The sequence below is a fragment of the Thermobia domestica genome, chromosome 1 (genome assembly GCF_964235325.1).
Source record: "Thermobia domestica chromosome 1, izTheDome1.hap1.1, whole genome shotgun sequence".
NCBI classification, from domain to species: domain Eukaryota; kingdom Metazoa; phylum Arthropoda; class Insecta; order Zygentoma; family Lepismatidae; genus Thermobia; species Thermobia domestica.
Genome location: NC_137454.1, coordinates 34968279 through 34979147, shown reverse-complemented (window position 1 = coordinate 34979147; position 10869 = coordinate 34968279).

Genomic DNA, 10869 nt, shown 5'->3' with positions numbered 1-10869 from the left:
TTCACTCTCGGTAACAGACAGCCTGTGTCGTACGCGTGTGTTGGCGTTCTCCACACGTAAACTCGTCCAATAGTTTGAGACAATGTAAAGAAATACTCCATCCGACCAGATGACAGCTTTTCACTGGCCCATTATCTAGGTTTTATGGGCGTTGCACCACTGACTTCGTATAGCAGCATGGGCAACAGTCACGAGTGGTTTGGGAATTGCAGATTTGCCATAAACACCCTGCTTGTGGAGTTTTTCTGACTTTTAACACTAACAGGGTTTGTAAGCACTGAATTGAGCTCAGCTGTGACTTTTGGAATCGTGGTGATCTGCTTAGTCACAATCTTACCCAATGTGCTTCTGTCTCTGTTACGCAATACACATCTACATCCACGCTGGTGGTTCGCTGATGAGGTTTTTTGCGGAACACTCGCAGGCAGTCATGATCTTCATAGGCATCATGTTCCTCTTGATACACCAAACACTTCCGCTTCTATATATATGTATATATAAATCATTTCATTTTAACCGTATGCTTCACAACAGTTATTTTTTTGTAGTAATTAAAACGAAAGAAGGGAATGATTTAAACGTACTTTTTAAGATTTTTTCTCCACACAATTTATAATTACGAGTGGGCATGTGCTGGTGACGACGTCTCCTTAGTTCTATCAGGTAAATGCCAAAATGGTACCTTTAAATATACAAGGTGGACTATTTATCTTGAAATGCCATTGGAACTTTTAAACTGACAAAAATGCCGAAATTTTGTACCATGCAAGTATCACCAGGAGATGGCGTTGACACTCTTCAGTACCACCAGGTTAACAATGCTGCCAACCCAGCATAAAGCTTTTTTCTATTTCAAATAGCACAACGTCAAGTACACATAGTTCAAACCTACATAATAAACGAAACGATACCACAGTTATTGTTCAGTGTTACAAACCAAGAACGCTATACTATCACAAACATCGAAAAATATCTAATTTCGGAGGCTTCTATAACAGTAATAATGTGAGATGATGGGGTAATGCACTTCCACTATACTTATTTATGATCATGATGTCAGGTATATTGAGTAAATGGGAACAGTTACAAAAAGGGTAGAAAGTATGAGTTTTTTCCAAAGGGTTTATTTGAAAAAGAATAAGGTGCTTAGGTAAGTACATCCAATTACACAGGTTTTCAGAAGACAGATATAGTGCCGGTTAAGCAGTTTGATGTCTCAAACATTCCAGAAATATGATAAACATTGGTGAAAGTTTGCAGTGCTATTTAAAGGCATATAATTAAAACTTCGTGTATAATTACAACTACCAAAAGCTGTTATTGTAATGTTAAAGAAACAGTAGTTTTAAAGATTCCCAGAAATACATCATTTCAAGCAATATAGCAATTTCAGCCCATGTTAATTTATAGAACTACGTGAGATACAAATTGTACAGTTTGATATTGTAAACGACAGTATATTATTTACGTCTTTCGAAATAAACTGTGTTTAGATGTGATACGAGGGCGGTTTGATAAGTCCGTGCAAAATTGAAAACTACTGCATTTCTCAGGGATAACATTATTTTATTTTTCAATGTAGTCTCCTTTGAGGCTGATGCACTTCGTCCAACGCTGCTCTAGTTTGTTGATCCCCTCTAAATAATATGATTGGTCCAACTCGGTAAAAAATACGCACTAGTTGCTGCAACCACCTCCTCGTTTGACGAAAATCTGCGTCCCGCCAACCATTTCTTCAGATCGGGAAACAAGTGGTAGTCCGAGGGGGCCAAATCTGGCGAATAAGGGGGATGTGGAAGGAGTTGGAGTTTTAATTCCATCAATTTTGCGGCTACAATGACACATGAGTGCACTGGGGAATTGTTGTGATGGGAAAGAACTTTTTTGTGGGCCAATCGTGGACGTTTTTCTTCCAGCTCAGTTTTTAAACGGTCTAATAACGATGAATAATATTCACCTGTAATAGTTTTCCCCTTTGCTAAATAGTCGATGAGGATTATGCCTTGAGAATCCCAAAAGACAGTCGCCATAACTTTCCCGGCTGAAGGAACAGTCTTCGCCGCCTTTGGTGCAGATTCCCCGTTGGCAACCCATTGTTTGGACTGTACCTTGGTTTCAGGTGTCTAGTGGTGTATCCACGTTTCGTCCACAGTGACGAAACTACACATAAAGTCCTGTGGATTCCGTTGAAACAGCCGCAAACCGTCCTAGGAAGACCTCTCACGATTTCGTTTTTGATCCACTGTGTGCAATCGCGGCACCCATCGTGCGGATAGCTTTTTCATGTCCAAGTGTTGATGCAAAATATTACCGTAAAACGGGGCTACTTTGACAGGTTTTGGACTAGTTTAGATGTGTACACGGGACACTTTCTGCAACCAATGAATGATACTATTCTCATCATAACAATAGGTATCTAGGCTATCACATCCACTACTAAACCTAAGTCTCTACAAGTAAGTTTGGGCGGGAATAAATTAAGAAATACCGGTCAAAGTAGCCCCGGGGGTGGGGCTACTTTGACTTCTTATGTATTTGCTGCATAAGGTCAAAGTTACTCAACGTATGGAGTTATTTTGACATGGAATTTATGTAAAGTGTATAAAACACGGTTTTGGTCATGTGTAAGGTACGGTATGCTGTATACTTGATAAGCACGAAATCTTTATTTTGTTGTGATACATCATTATACACCACTATACAAGTTTTTCTAAAGCTTTACTTTTAACATCTTTTACTTTGAACATCACGGTGCTTTACCTTACATTCTTACTTTATTTTTTACTCTACTTTACTTTTAACATAATTACATATGTACCGGTATGTTATCTTTACATGTAACAATGGAAAGGAAAACCTTAACCGTCAACATCACAGTCGTAACAAGCATACTGAGGATTTTTTGATCCACCATTACAAAACCCTCACACCCATTCTTTTCACAGGACACATTGAATCCACTCTGATCCAACCTTCCACAACACGTTGATATATATCGTCAGAGAACGAATTAGATTATTCATTTTGGGGGGAATAAACAGTGGCGGATCTAGAAGTCCTTATATTATATATTAAGGGACAGGAAGGATATTGAGAGGGGGTAGAAATACAATGGGAGAAATCCCTCATCCCCTCCGGCAATTCGCACCGTGGACACCATATCAGCCTTTACCTATGAAAGTATATGCAACAATTCTCACAGGAAACACGAATTGCTCATCTGTCAAAGTAGCCCCACTCCATGTCAAAGTAGCCCCGTTTTACGGTATGTACCCTTTCACTAGAGATGCCCACATCACTAGCAATCTCACGCACCTTCACTCGTCTATCTATCATCCATGACCATATGGATTTTCTCAATGATTGGTGTAGTGATCTCGATAGGGCGTCCAGAACGTTCACCGTGACTTGTGCTCATATGGCCACTCCGAAAATTTTGAAACCACTTATACACTGTTCTAATCGAAGGTGCAGATTCACCATAATGTTTATCTAGCTTCTCCTTCGTCTTTTGAGGCGAAGTACCTTTCATAAAATAATGTTTGATCACCACACGAAATTCTCTTTCATCCATGTTCGTGAAACTCACTCGACTTAACCAATTTAACCGCACGCCAAACACAGAGCACTAAACAGATCTGGCTGCCACTTGGTGTATGTTCTTCCAAGAGATGTTACTAACTGACAATCACCTCGGTACGCATCAGTGTTGCCCTCTCTCAGACTTTGCACGGACTTATCAAACCGCCCTCGTATCTAAGAATGTTTCCAAATAATGCCTTTCGAAAAAGTCAAATTTTCAATTTGTAACTTCGTTTCTACTTATTCATAATATATCATAATCAGTGTACCGACACTAAAGTATTTAGGATGTATGTTGCCCTGTCCGTTCAGCATCGTTATCATTGTCTATAGAGAGCTCCAAATTACGAACATTTGTGATACTAGTAGCGTACTTAGTTTAACATGTCAATGTGTTGTCCCAGTTTCTAACATAGCTAGATGATGGCCACTAGACCAGTATAGCATTGATACATGGTGGGCAGATCCCCAAGACAATTAAAATGAGCAATATCATATTCACAAAATTTCAGATTGTCTTCATTATTCAGACATTCATTTGCACACGTCGATTGATATTACCCGATATAAGTCTAATAAGATAGATCATTGAAAGGTATTCGTATAATAATAAAAATCATTCTCCCAGGAACATATGCTTTCGGTGTACTTTCGAAGTTTGTGAAAGGATCCTTTTGCCCATTTTTCATATAATGTTCCTGGACATGATTCCCTTTTGTGTGAGGCTCTACAAATGGTGGTCCTTGGTCGAGTCATTTTTGGGATTTGGAAAGCTTTTGCAGCATAATTCGAGGGGAAAGCTACTTGATTTGATACCAACGTTGGTAGCCGTCATTTTAGACAAAATTTGGGTCAAACTGTGCGAAATATAGCAGGGTCTATCGGTCACGAAATCAGAAAACGGCCATGAAAGTCACGAAATTTAGCTTTTGGGTCATTTTTACTACAAATGTAAGTACAGATTCAAAAATTTTGTTCTATAAAATGTCAAATTTCACTACCAAAAATGTCTATAGTTGGCTTTAAACGCTACCAAATCGCAAGCAAAGTACGTTTCTATCGCATGGATGAAAATTCGGCCTAATTCGCACCCAAATTCGCTCTTGAAAATATTAGGAAATTTTATGATTTGGTAAAGAAAAGGTCACGAAATTTCATTTTGGAATTTTGTAGACACCCTGTATAGTGTATAAAGCTGAAAATTTGCAGTTTTCTTCTATTGGAGGTCCTGATCAACATAGCGTACGCGCCTTTGGCGTGGGAGACCGGGTTCGATTCCCGGCGGGAACTCATGTTCGGATTCTACGTCAATCAGTAGGTCCACGTCTCATATAGCCTCGCTGCTGAAAGGGACGCTAAACTAAAATCAACTTAACCTGATCAAGCTGAAGTGCTGGAAAAGCAAAAGTTATGACTGGAATGGCTGTTACAAACCGCTAAACCCACAAAGCTAAAATAGATCTCGAATAAAAGATAAGAATAATAGGGCTTCAGTTCAAGCTATATGTTGTTTTAATTACACATCACCCAGGGCCGCATGAAATGATTGAACCCCTTAAAAGTGGAAATGAAACGAACTTGCATTTTCTTTACTTAGTTATGGACGTTTTGCTATCGCAGATACCGTAAATCAACCCGAATGAAAAAAGTTTCAGCAAACTTTCGTCTTTCCAGCGGTATCTTTGTAGTGCATACACGACTAATAGTTACTGAACTACGTGCGTTTAAGTGACGCGCGCTGCACTATTGCTCACTATTCACGCGACCGTTATGTGAACACTTGTAGGTCATACTTTATGTAACAACATTACAAATAATTGTGTGAAGATGAAAATGGGTACATTTGCTCTATTTGATGTCATGTCATGAACATGAAAACTCCCCTAATCTCCCGTGGTTGCTTCATGGAATTCCAGGCGGCTGAACTGCTGGAACACTGGAGAAACGCAAGGAAATCGCTCTTAAATCTAAACGAATAGGCCTACGGAGTTAAAATAGGGCTCAAATGAAAGATAAAAGAATGGTCTTTATTGTTAGGTGTTCATTTCACATAATATGATGTCGCACAAAGAAGGAAAAAAAACTTACAAAGCAACTAAAATAGCCCTTGGTTTTTATTCCGGGTGTCTATCGGTCACGAGTCATGAAAAAGTCACGAAATCAGAGCACGGTCATGAAAGTGAAGAAAAAGTCACGAAAGCTAGCTTTAGGCTCATGATATTTATCTGTACGAATATAAGCACAGACTGGAAAATTTTATTGTATAAAACGTCAAAATTCACCGCCAAAAATGTCTATTGTCGGCTTTAGACGTTACCAAATCGCAAGCAAAGCACGCTTCTATCGCATGCATGAAAATGCGGCCTAATTCGCATTCAAATTCGCTCTTAAGCATGTCCCTTCAGCTGGCATCATTGAGCGGTGGAGATGTGTATCGTATCGCCGAAACCATGTACGCATCTAACTAGTTTATTCAACTGTAAGAAGATAGCAACCTTTTATCACTCCAAAGAACAGCCTTTGAAGGGGTAGAGATAAGTGCTAAAGAATATATATATACTGTTATTAGTTTTTAAATGTTACGAAATTTTATGGTTTGGTAAAGAAAAGGTCACGAAATTTCGTAAGCCTTAGTATCTCAGGTATTGCGAAAACGATGTAGATCTTTTGAAGCAAACCTGTCTGCATTCCGTCATGGAACACACATCAAGATTGCATTAGACCACCGTTCATAATGCAGATCACATACTGACGTCTTATCCTTAATTAATCTGGACCCTGGGAATCTGAGTGCATTGTACTTGTACATAGTTATGTAGTTTGATCTCTCTATTTGTCACAAGAACAAACAACAGTCTTCCTACATCACATTTGATCAACCGTTGTAAGGCAGTCGAGATGGTTCCTTCTGCGTGGGGAGGAAGTGATTTGAAAAACATTGTTGTGCGTTTGGGAGAATTGCATTTTCTTATGTCCTTTATGGAAGCGACAGGATATATCATAGGTGACAGTGGCTTAGCTGATCTGTGGAGCGAGGTATATGCTAAAGCTTGAGTGGTCCATATGCTGACTGGACACGCATACGCTCGAGCTTTAAGAGCACACTTTCTTAGTCAAGAGGCCTTACTCCAGGTTCTGTGTTCTCGTCTAAAGGATCTTTGCCCAGCCGATATGCAAGAGGCACTACTCAAAATTCATGAAAAATGAAGTTTCTTATGATGACGTCTGCAAATCCAACGCTCTCACGACACTTTCATCTAGGAAAACGCATGCAACGACCTATCATCTAACAGCCATACTTCAGCACTTTGGTTATAGTATATTAGGCAGATGAATTTGATTCGTCAGATTATTATGGGAGATCGGGAACTACACCTTCACAGCTTAAAAAGTATGTTACCTCGTCTCCATGCTATACCTAGGTAAGTCACCTAAATTATGCTAAACGTGCACATTTGTACGTTTAGGAGATGCAAAATTTGGAGTCAAAATCCTGCAAAAGAATATAAGTTCGCCGTTCTATGTTAATTCACGATAAGAAGAAGTGACAATTTTTGGGATGGAGTATGGAGCGATATGGTTGTGGAACAAGAATTAATGTGGGCATTTAATACCTCAGAAGGATTTACGAGAGACCGAGATATAACGAACAGTACCCTGGCTCAGTGGGTGCTTTCCATACCTGGAACTTTGCGGATGTGTGAAGCCTTCGAAAACTTCAGCGGCATCTCATCATCGTCCGAACAACATGTCGATCTCCGAGAATCCCGGCAATAACGCGACTACAAGGATCTTGAGAAGTTTGTTCTATGGCTCAATGACCATACTCCATTTGATGTGGACACTAACAATCTTAATTTCTATTGCAACTAGAGTTGTTCCTGATGCTGCGGTTAACTGCAATTCTGCGGAAGCGTTGGGAAAGCCTGTACAGAGAGAATGGTTGGGAAGGATTTTGAAAACAGATATCTGACCGAGTAAAACCTATTTCGTACACAGGTTATACACAGTTATTAAGGTCCATGAAAATGTGGTCCAGGTAGATACGAATCAATTGTTTATGCTGGTAGAATATGTGATGAAAACAGAGGAAGATCTAAACAAGTATCTAAAGTACGAGTTATCCCCTTATCCAACGGCGCTGTTCCGAAACGTGAAATTAAGAAAAATAAACAAGTCTTCAATTAGTGGTCTCTTCCAGTTCAGCACTCCTGGTGATGATGATATGAAAGAAATGTTGTCCCATGAATATGAAATTATAGTGAAGGGAGGTATACTGGTTTGAAAAGTTGTTTGGCCAGGTTCAGCTGCGTACGAACAAGTTTTTGAATCCTATGTGAGCTATGTGAAAACCCTCTACACTTAATTATCAACTGTAATTTTCGATGGTTATGGTGATGCCACCACAAAAGAGCAAGAACAAATCCGAAGGTCAAGGAAACGTAGCTATTCCAATATTTTAGTTGAAGGTGCAAAAATGGTTACAGGTAGTCAAGGGGATTTTCAAACAAAATACAACTAATAAAACAATTGAAAATTCATCTTGGGATGGAAGAAATTCACGTGAAGGAAGCCAAGGGAGATGCTGATGCCTTAGTAGTTCCTGCTTCGGAAAAATGACGAATGTAATCGCAAAATGACTTTGGTAACTTCAGATTGTGACAGTCTGGTAATGTTTCTAGCTACGATCCCTAATGGAGCAACCATCATTCTCCTCATGACCAACATGGGTTACATGTGGCTCGATTATACAATATTTCATATATCCAAAACAAGATTTGTGGTACGAAAATGCATATAGGGCCTTATGCAGAATCGTTCTGACGCATAATTAGTGCCATACTAAAGAGTTCGACTAACATGTTTTCCTGCAGTAGTCAGGCTTTTCGTATGACATTAATCATACGTCAAAACGACTCTGCATAAGGCCCATAGTCTTTGTGCAACCGATGGGTAGAAGTGATACTACCACTGCTATTTACGTGAAAGGGGTAAAATGGCTTGGAGTATACTCGAAAACAACCCACAACTATAGGAAACGGTGGATACATTTAACACGACTGACGCAAATTGTGACGGTATCAGAAGCGGGAGAGAGAGGTTTCTCATTGAACTTTATAACTGCCATGATTTTAAATCATTAGATTAACTGAGGGTTTACAAGTACAACAGACTTGTGATCAAGACCGTAATAAGCACCTCAATGAATTTAGCAACTCAGCCGCCAAGGTCAGCTGCAGCACATCAACATTTCCTCCGAGTGTATCGCCAAATACAAAAGTGCCTAGGAAATGATCTGGACGCTCCACAATGGGGATGTAGACTTTTAAATGGCAAATATATTTCTGAGCCCATCATACTACCGTCTGCATCTAAGGAGCTACTACACACCATATCTTGCAACTGCAAGGGAGGCTGCACCAAAAGAAGGAACTGCAAATGCAGAACGGCTAGACTCTCATGCTCCGAAACGTGTGGACGATGTTATGAGTTGTACGTACGCAAATAAGTAGTTGACTATGAAGATGAAGCAGACGAGATCGAACTTCGTCACTAATGAAACAAGGTAAGAAAAATGTTTATCTTTAAAAACGTTCATTTTTACTTTGTATGTCACTGCCACCGTGCTTCCTAAGCACCCGTTGTATTACGTTAAAGTAACTCAATTGAAGATTGTAAATGTGTCCTTTACCCAGGGGTGTAGCCATGGGAAACCCATCGGGGACAGCTCCCCCCAGATGATTTCCTGCCCCCCCCCCCACCAAAAAAAATAAGCAGCTTTAAAAACATCATCATAAGATTACCTCGCTTCAGTCATTTATAAATAAAGAAGTTTACGTATAATTAATAATTTATGGTAAATTATTTCCGATTCTTACCGATCGAAAAATAGTCTGGTATCTCTTCCATATACCGATCGGAAAATAGTATGATATACTTTTTGTGACAGCAGATTACACAGTTTATTGCGATTTATATTTGACAGTTTCAAGGCAAATGTTTTAACAAGGTACTATAAATATTTATTTATTTATTTCATTTTCCGCCGTAAGAACTTAGCGTTCATGGCTTCGTCAAGAGATACAGTTACTATTACAAGTTATAATAATAATAATTGCAAGAGATACGCTACAATTAGTATTACAATTATTAAAAAAATAATATATAATAATACAATATATAAAGTAATAATATAAAATATATACGTAACAATAAAACAAACTAAGTGTACTTTTAGAGAAAATATAAATTTACCTTGTTTTATATATTTTAAAATTCAAATAAATTTTGATATTTACATTATAAAGAAAGATCACAGTGAAGATATTCATCTAAACCATAGAAAAGATGTTTGAGTAACAGTAACTTGAGGTGTCTTTTAAACTGCAAGTTTGGCATTCGTTTGACACGATCTGGTAATTTATTATAAAGTTTTATTCCTATGTGGTGTAACGAATTTTGAGTTCTTGTTAGACGGAAATTTTGGATATGAATATGATTGGTTGTTCTTGTGTTGTATTCGTGTAGGTCCGAGTTGAGTTGAAAGTTTCTTTTATTCATATGTATAAATGATGTTGTTTCTAGAATGTATATACACGGCAATGGTAATATTTTAAGTTTCTGAAACAGTGGTCTACTTGGTGTATGAAACGGTACTGATAACATTATTCGTAACATTTTCTTCTGCATCGTAAACACTTTCTTTGCATAACAGGTATTACCCCAAAAAATGATTCCATACGATAGAATTGACTGAATCAATCCGAAATAAATTGTTTTCAATGTTTCTGTAGTTAGAATCTTACTAACTTTACGTATAAGATATATTTTTGCACTTAGTTTCCTCAACAAATCATTCACGTGATCGTCCCATGTTAACTTCGAGTCCAATTTTATCCCTAAAAATTTACAAGAGTCAGATACCTGTATGAGTTCCCCGTCTATACGTATTTGATGTATATTTAGAGAGTTCAGTTTTCCTTCATTGAAACTCATTATAGTTGTTTTCGCTGCATTTAAGTTAAGTTGGTTTGCTTTTATCCATTCTGTAATTTTATCTGTCGTGTTCTTAAATATGATTTCCTCGGAGCAAATGTTATTTGGAATTTCAACTAAAATATTTGTATCATCCGCAAAAAGTACGCTTTTGTTTGGAACTATATAATCAGGAAGATCGTTAATGTAGATAAGGAAAAGTATAGGACCTAATATTGATCCTTGTGGAACTCCGTGCCTAATGTGTCTTACCTCTGACTTGGTTGGACCTATTTCTACATATTGCATGCG